Source organism: Schistocerca piceifrons, chromosome X, assembly GCF_021461385.2.
Source record: "Schistocerca piceifrons isolate TAMUIC-IGC-003096 chromosome X, iqSchPice1.1, whole genome shotgun sequence".
NCBI lineage: Eukaryota > Metazoa > Arthropoda > Insecta > Orthoptera > Acrididae > Schistocerca > Schistocerca piceifrons.
Window position 1 is genome coordinate 719251979 of NC_060149.1, and position 9400 is coordinate 719261378.

Genomic DNA, 9400 nt, shown 5'->3' on the forward strand with positions numbered 1-9400 from the left:
TTTACTCTCTTATCAAGAGATACAGGATGTCCCAAGAGGAATGGCCAATGCTCAGGAACTAGAGAAGAGTGATCATTCAAAGCAAAAAGTCTAGTAATCGCGGATTCTGAAATGCATACCTTAAAAGCTATGTGCAGGTTTTCATCTTCGATACTGGTATGAATTTTAGAGGGCACGTTTAATAGGCATTTTTGCATCAAGTGATCGTTCCTGTCATATACCTGATTTCTGACGATTCCTTCTGGGGCAACCTGCAGCCCATAAGAAATTCTAAACCACAGATTAATAATTAAGTAATAGGATATCCTAAACCACTTATGTGAATTTACGAAACCTTGAGGCATTAGCTATTTATTCTACCGACCGTAGCGATCGCGCGGTTCCAGACTGTAGCGCCTAGAACCGCTGAACCACTCCGGCCGGTCAGTTAAGACATGAAACGGGCCTACATATCTCCGTTGGTAACATCTTATCACTTACAAAAACTTTAATATAGCATATTTGAAATAGATGCTATCTATTTCCATTGATCCCCATAAACATAAAAGTTTGCCAGTAGAGTTTTACACTGAGGTGGCAAAAGTCATGGGTTAGCGATATGCACATATACAGATGGTGGTAGTATCGCGCACACAAGGTACAAAAGGGCAGTGCATCGGCGGGACTGTCCTTTGTACTTAGGTGATTCATCGTAAAAGGTGTCCGACGTGGTTATGACCGCAAGACAGTAATTACCAGACTCTGAACGCGGAATGGTAGTCGGAGGTAGACGAATGGAATTTTCCATTTCGGAAATCGTTAGGGAACTCAATATTCCGACATATAAAGTGTCAAGAGTGCGCCAAGAAAACCAAATTTCAGGCATTATCACTCACTACCGACAACACAGTGGCCGACAACCTTCACTTCACAATCGAGAGCAGCGTTATTTGCGTAGAGTTCTCAGTGCTAACAGACAACCAACACCGCGTGAAATAACTGCAGAAATCAATGTGGAACGTATTACGAAGGTATCCGTCAGGACAGTACGGAGTTAATGTGCTATGCCAACAGACGACCGACGTGAGTGCCTTTGCTAACAGCACGTCATCGCCTGCAGGGTCTTTCTTGTGCTCGTGAGCTATCAGTTTCAACTGGAAAACTGTGGCCTGGTCGGATGAGTCCCGGTTTCAGCTGGTAAGAGTTGATGGTAGGAAGAGAGCACTCCATGTCGTAACGTTATTGGTAGCAGACATTTCAACAATGGGAAAATCAGTGGAATACTTAGATTTTTGTTTTAAAATGAAGTGAAAGCAAAATAAACTAATTTAAAAAGCAAAATTAAATGGGACACACACTCATTTTGCAATACTTCATTATCGAGCAGCGTTTGAAGACGAACTTTGAAGTTCGCCAGTGGTATCAGTATTTCCTCTTGCCTTGTAGGTCTCGGTCGAGTTCCCCAGTTTCAGTGGCCTTGAGTTCCTGATAGTCGTCTTTATCACTACTTTTCAAACCAATATTTATTACTATTGTTTTAGTCTTCTACTCCGTTAAAGGCTCATGATGTTGGTAATCTTTCTCAATATTTTAACCTTTGGACACTCATTCATGATTGACCCGATTTATATTTTAATTATTTCAAAGAGGCATTTGGCAACTAAAGACATGGGTTACGACTATTTTTTTATTTTTTTACATTGGAAATGATTTTGACTGTAATAGAACGTAATGTAATGTGTATCATAATAACAACTTATAGTTTTCTAAAATAATTCAGGACATGAATCTTAACATTTTTCTTAGTGAAACAATGCCAAAAATGCCTCGTTTTGAAACCGTACTGAGATGAAGGAGTCTATATATTGTAATAAAGGTGCTTGAAAAACCTGACCGCAAACCGAGTGCGAAATGAAAAATTCATTTTGCAACGGACCTACTCATCGAACTAAGAGAGAAACAGATGTTAATTTTTAAAATTTTGTGCTGTACTGTTGTTCTGGGATGAGTGTATTTATCATATTATATTAACATATGGGCAATGTACTCATCAGCTAGACAGCCACTATAGTTTGGAGAGAGAATTAGCAGTATTCAGAAAGAGGTTTTTACTCTGCAGCAGAGTGTGTGCTGGTTTGAAATTTCCTTGCAGATTATAACTATGTGAGGACGAGGATTCCAACTCGGGACCTCTGCTTTCCGTGGCCAAGTGCTTTATCAGCTTAACTACCCAAGATCGACTCAGGTTCCATCCTTACAGCTTTACTTCTGGCAGTACCTCATCTCCTATCTTCTAAAGTTCACAGAAGTTCTCTTGTGAAACTTGCTAGACTAGCGGTCTCGGAATGAAGGATACTGCGGAGACATGGCGTAGTCACAGCCTGGGAGATGAAGTACTGGCGGAAGGAAAGCTTTGAGGAAGTGTCGTCAGTCGTGCTTGAGCAGCTGAGCTGGCAGTCTGCTTTCGACAGTGGTTAGGCGATCACGTCTCGTTTCTCTCTTGGCGTGCGTTTTTTTACTTCTGGTTTGTAGTTTGACTACGTGACGGGATTCATCGCCCATCATGCCGTTATCGTATTGCCAAGCTACGATAAAATTATCGTTCCCTTTGGATCATGAATGACCAAAAGCCTATTAATTAGAACGGTTTACGTGAGTCGAAATGTGTCTTCCGCCGCAAGATGATTTCGGAATTAATTTTTCATCATTAGTACCACTACATTCATACTGTTGACGAATGATGAGCTGTGAGCCTTGATAAAGATCTCAAGTTCCGATTCTCCGACGGCTGCCGTGATTCACCATGCTGGTGTTGGCCTCTAGACGTTGAGAGTTTTCGTATTCTCGTTTGAGGTACCGTCGGACGTTGTGGTGGCCGCCATTAAACCTTACGGTAATGCCTTCAGACTAGTTTCTGAAATGTGGAAGATGTTTGAAACCTACTGTGTCTTTAATGGCGTCCGTCAGATAGAAACTGAACCGAGGAGATACGCACGTCTTTGCTTGGTTACTGGCAGCTGCATGATTGTCGTCATGTATGATGCCCAGCCACGCACTTGTTCAGGTTGTGGCGAGGAAGACATTGTCCATTCTGAATGTCTCTGTCGTAGAGTGATTCAGACGCCGATCGGTGATGTCGCTCTCCCTGCGGCGGCCACTGTGCCACTATCCTACGCGTCCACAGCGGGCCTGCCTGCTGTGCACTCTCAGAATCAGCCGGCAGTGGCAACGTCACCTCTCGACGACTCTTTGGACATTTGGTATGCTTCTCATACACTGCCACCGGAGGCAGCAGATAAGGACTGTGACTGTCAGCAGACGCCAGCCGTCTGTCCTGACACAATGATTCTTGGTGAAGCGTCTGTAACGACGTCCACCTTTCTGAAGTCAGACGACAGCCGTCCGCCGTCCGACAGGGAACAACATATTAGGAAGCAACGGTCACCGAAGAAACGGAAGGGACAGCGCTATATCCCTTCTAAATACTACCTCCATCAGACGTGTGCACGGTATGACGACCCTGTTACTGGTGATGCGCTGTCCTCCCTGACCTTCGCACCACACGACACGACGTCTCTCCCCGCTTCCGTCTCCAATCGCCATCCAAGTGTGGAAACCGACCACATCTCATTGCGTCTGTTGCGGTTGCCCCCTGTCTGTGACTGACGCTACCTGTGGGCGCAAGTCTGATGGTGTTCCACTGAACCATCCTAGTGAGACGTCTGTCTCCAGGGTGGACGATGTTGATATTGAGGCTGGACGGTCTGGAGGTGTACAGGGTGATGGAACCCTATTGGTGGGGTCGCCTCCCTCCTTGTCACAGCAATTTGCCCTTCCGCAGGGGCCCAACAGTGTTCGGTGGCAATATTGTATAAGGATTGTGGTCTAACAGAGATGTTCACACATTGTCCAATTGCAACTTGGCTTCTGGATCGGGTAAGGGTGTTTTCTGTGCTGTGGAGAATATAAGCAGAGGTATGGTTGGTGTGACAGCGTTGGAGGAATGTTAAATTAAGGATAAAGGTATAGACATTGTATTAGACATGGTATGCATTAAAAGATGTTTATTGGCAGGTAGGGAGCAGATGTTGAGATAAAGGACTTTGTTGTGCTATTATGTCATTACAAGGAAATTAGAGTAGCGTTTGTGGATGAGGACTAGATGGAGCTTAGACTAGGGTGTCGAGGTGAGTGAAGTAGAGGACCTGGTTGTGGGAGTAAGTTGTTTGGGTGTAGGGATGGAAGACAAAGCGAGCAGCAAGTGAGATTTGTTGATAGGTATGTGCACATTGTAATGGAATAATGTTTTGGTAGATGTATTTGATGATGTCTTCAGCAGTGGTGGCTGGCTGAAGAGAATTGTTGGAACAAATTGGGGTATCAATGGGCGGAATGGGACTATGATTTCTCGGTTGGTTGTTTGAGACTTGGCTTTACATTTCAAGGAATAGGTCACTACACTTGTTGCAGGTTGGAGGTGAATCTAGGTTAGCGCAGCGTTTAAGGAAATTGAAGGCTTCGGAGGATGGACAGGTAGGTGGGTTTTAACAGTCTGCAATTCGGTGATCATTGTAGCGAAGACACTTTTGACAGTGGTAGGACTAGGGATGTGATTTGGAGTGTTCGACCTTGTAGTGGTGGTCGTATATCAGAGCTCCATCTTTAAGGAAAAGGTGTGTGGCGGCGGGTGAGTCAATACAAATACTGATAAGGTGAGTGGAACAGTGAACATTCTTGATTCAAAGTGCTTATTGAACTTTTAAATTCTGGGTGTTGTTTATTTCAGACTCCTCTTTCTCATCGGTGATCTCAAGGCTGACTCCAGTGATAACTGCATTGAGAGTGGGAGGATAGCGAGAAGTTGGGTTTTTATGGCAAGGGATACCGTGGTTAGGGGTGTTATAGAGACTCTGGGGCCAAAGGTAATGTGAGGACTTTTGGAGAGAAGTTCACTATGGAAACAGGGGTAGAAGGATTTAAGTGATTCAGTGCTTTTTCTAGATGTGACTTCTCGGATGTGGACACTTGGTGGATATTTGTAGATTTCGAGGGTGAGGGATTTGAATATGAGGAATTTCGGATCTAGGTTGAAGAGCGTGGAGGTGTGGGAGGTAGGGAAGGTGTTGTAGGGGGAGGAGAGATGCCCATATGCTGGTTGTCATCAGGATCAGATTGCGATTTCTTTCGGGTGGGAGTGGGACTGATATCAGAATTTTGACGATGCGTTGGGTTTTTAACGATGTGGGATAGAAAATTGTTGTGGGTTTGGGGTGGTGGAACGTGTCGTTGTGTCGAGGGTCACCTGAGTATTTCACAGGTCCTTCAGAACGCCATGCGTTGGTTGGAATGATGAGGCTTGATGAAGTGATATCGTCTGTGGCAACTGTTACTCTGCGGGCTGTTAAGTGTGTGTCGGTGATAGATGTGGTGGCTGATGAGTAGTGACTGAAAAACAACATATCGGAGGAGCTGGAACAGAGAGCAGTGTAAGAGAGGATAGATGTAGGGGGTTGATGGAGAGGATGTATTCCATGTGGTGACGGTTGGAGCAGAACAAAGAGAAGTATAGATAATAGTTGTAGAATGATCCGCGGGCAGTGAAGGGCGGCGTTGATTGGGATGAGTGGCTGCCGAAGTGAAGCTGTTGCCAAGGCGACGAGCTGTGGTGGAGTTTTGGACAATGTGAGCGTCTCCTGTGTGAGAGGTAGGGAAGCAGGTATATCACGGGTGATGCAGTGACGGCAACAACCAGATGGAAGTGGTGACGGCGATGGCAGTCATTGCGCGATAAACTGAGGGAGTTGGCGGCGGCGACGGCAGCGGTCACGGCTGGATGAAGACGGCGGCAGTGAGGACGCACACACAAGATGACGCAATAAACTCTCGGAAGGAAGACTAGATAACACACAGAAGGAAGCCTCGGCTATACAAGCAAATTACACGGACGAACAAGTATGGACGGAAAGCATAGGGGATTCGTCCGAACCGGTCTATGCAATAAAGAACCCAGTAACAAGTGAACAATAACTAGATAGTACCCTATCCGTTGGTGGTGATGGTCGCAAATTATATGTATCACGATATATAAATCAGCTGTCTCGTATGTAAGTGTGAGAAGATATATTCTGGAGATTTGCAAGTCGGTGAATTAAATGAAGTTCTGACGTAAATTAGACGTCCAAAAACACAGGTGTAAGCATTATTTTAGTCTATCTGAGTATCGGATATGTAACTATGGATACAGAAAAAGAAACAAATCGTCAAAGGATAGTTTTCTTAAGGAATGGGCACTCAGATCATGAAATTAAATGGGCTTTGAACTCAAAATCAAGAAAACCTGAAGCTGAGACTGAGACTGAGGAATAGAAGCCAAAAATGGCTTAGCTAGCTTTTGCTGGCGCAATATCCGGAAAGATCGATGAGATCTAACGGAAATGTTTTTCCCTCGCTTCAACCAAGGTAAAAGTATTCTTCATAATTTTAAAAACAAGCTAAGTATCTGAAAGCCGGTTGTGTATCTCATTCCACACGGATGTGCCACGTCTCACGTGGGACAGAGTATCAGAAGACTCTTGGACAGATCCAAGGAACATCAGCGACAAACCCAAGTAAAACAGCCAAGAAAATTCACTGTCGTCAAGCACAAGCTTGAACATAATCATAAAACTGAATACGATGATACGAGTATCGTGGTGCAACATTCACTTTCTGGTTGGGGTAGGGGCAGCCAGTACACATAACAGAAAATCTCACTGTACCTGAAAAAGACGGCTGGGTAGATCCTCGATATACTGTGCATAAACTTGAAATTGCTCGTCAGAAAATCCGGCTATACATCATTAGCCAATAGCGCGGAGGAAACCTGAGATATTTACATTTTCATCGACATCTACATGATTACACCGCAGTTCACACTTAAGTGATTGCAGACCGTTCATCGAAATGTGTTCAAGTCATTTATCTACAGATCCACCCTCGAACAAGTAGCGTGAAAAACGAACATTTACATCTTTCATTCGAACTCTGATTTCTCTTATTTTAATACAATGGATGTGAGAGCCAAAAAATTATTTTCGCCTTTGGATTTTGACTGAAATTTTGTGAGAAGATCCGGCTGCAAAGAGAACACACATTTCTTTTAAAGATTGCCACTCATCTTGCCTTATCATATTCGTGGAAGTCGCTCTCGTATATCACGATAATACCAAATTAGCTGCTATCCTTTGAACTTGAAGATATCAAGTCATCTTGCTGTTCATGTGTCCCAGTAACCCTACCATTCTTGCAGGAACCATGCTAAAATTGTTCTTAATTTGCCGTAGATTGTTTTATGATTTCCTTCGCTCGTTTCTTCTTCCAGTACTCTGCACCTCGTTTCAGACAGAAGGGGTGGTGGTGTAAAGCAACAGGTTACCGGATTTACGCCAGTATCAGGGATTAAATTCCAAACGACTTGTAAAGTGTATGTACGAGACAATGTTGATGGCGATCCGTCTGCAGGATGTGGACATTAAGCTCGGCGGCCCAGTTTGTGGTACCTGAGAGAAGTAGGCTATGTGCCGGCACCAGGTTTCATCCTCTCCTTTCTCTCATCATCATCCAACACATACATGACACCACACTTCCACACCCATTACAGTCATCTAAACTGTTACATCAGTTACACATAAACGACACACATCGCTCAAACTTCGTGTAGGGAAGGTGCCTACATGTGTGAAGGGCAGAAAACGAGTTTAACAAATCAGTTGGCTGAAGATGCCCTTCGGGATTTCCAAGTCAATAATGGCATACGACTATACTTTACTTCGGGACTCGCAGGTAAATTGGCTTGAGATCCACAATTACCTGATCAGCAAGGGATTCTACGGCAGCAAAGTCAACTGGACGTGGTTGTAATGCGTCGTCCTTAACCCCTTGTACACGAGAGACTCATCAATGCTTATGACTGCATACCGGTGGTCCATGAGTTTGTGATGAAAACGAATATTACGAAATAATATGGACTTTTTCATTTCCTTTACATGCCGTACAGAATAGATAATATTGCATAAAATTTCTATATGTTTGTTAGTAATGGAGTAAAGGGGACAGACTTGCGTTTCGCCTCAATTGATGATGTAATGGTAAAGGCATCTCAGGCAGATAGGACGAATGTTATTTTTTTATGAGAAGTCTTCCACCATTCAGTGTCTATGGAAGCCCACTGAATCTTGACAACAGCGACACCGCTTCCATGGAAGCGAACTTTGTCAGAGTGAAAATTTCTGCCGTCACCATATGCCAAATGACAAACCCTAGTACTGGTCTCTGCCCTCGAAGGTTACACAATCCTAAGAACTACCTGACTACAGTGCCGATGGCGTAGGTATGATATTTCTTTATCAACGCATCATACTTCTCGCTGAAGAGATCCAGGCGCTACTTCGAGCAATCCTGCTCGACCCAGCACTGCACGTCTCCACATCTCTCAACTGGAAATAAGTCCTACATGAGGCGTTCGGAGTTCACCAGCCCAGCCTGGATGGGATCGACTGTTCACACTACCGGTCGTCCAGACGTTCCAGCCCACTCTGTGTGTGTGAGGCCATGCTGCAGTACCTTCAACAGATCCCGAAGGCCTTTATGTTAAAAACTAAACTAAATTAAACTACTCCCACACAGGCCATGAAGGCCCAAAGGTAGCGACCGGCCGCCTTGTCATCGTCAGCCCACAGGCGTTACTCGATGCGGATGTGGAGGGGCATGTGATCAGCACATCGCTCTACCGGCAGCATGTCAGTTTCCGAGACCGGAGCCGCTACTTCTCAATCAAGTAGCTCCTCAGTTTGTCTCACAAGGGCTGAGTGCATCCCGCTTGCCAACAGCGCTCAGCAGACCGGATGGTCACCCATCCAAGTGCTAGCCTAGCCCGACAGCGCTGAACTTCGGTGATCCGACGGGAACCGGTGTTACCACTGCGGCAAGGCCGTTGGCAGCCTTTATATTTACTTTCTTGAAGTAGCTGACTAAATGTAGTGTTCTTGGCCATCATTTCTTACAGAGATACTCAATTCTTATAAAACTGTAAAATACTTCGGATGACTACACGACGTAGCTTCGTTATATACACTCACTCCTGATGTATTCATTAAGAAAAAATCCTGTAAGTTCAGCTGAAATATTTCATTTCTCAATTTATATCCGCCTGTTGCCACATCGATGGCTACAAGGATGCTGTTGCTGATGCATGCATCATATGAGATTTCGCCCAACCAAACGGAAGTATTCACAAACACGTAATTAGAAGGTGTCGCTTATTGCTCGTTGCTGGGGAAATGATGTGATAACCTGAGTGTTTCTCGTTTCCGAGTAGTAGAAACAGCAACACCAAGCAGGAATTTACCCAGCAGCGCGATAGCCTTCGTACCAGATTTAAGTG

General features: G+C 44.6%; 1 pseudogene; it reads right to left on the reverse strand.

The window, feature by feature from the left end:
• Positions 1 to 8837: 8837 nt before the first annotated feature.
• Positions 8838 to 8955, reverse strand: LOC124723737 (annotated as a pseudogene).
• Positions 8956 to 9400: the final 445 nt, after the last annotated feature.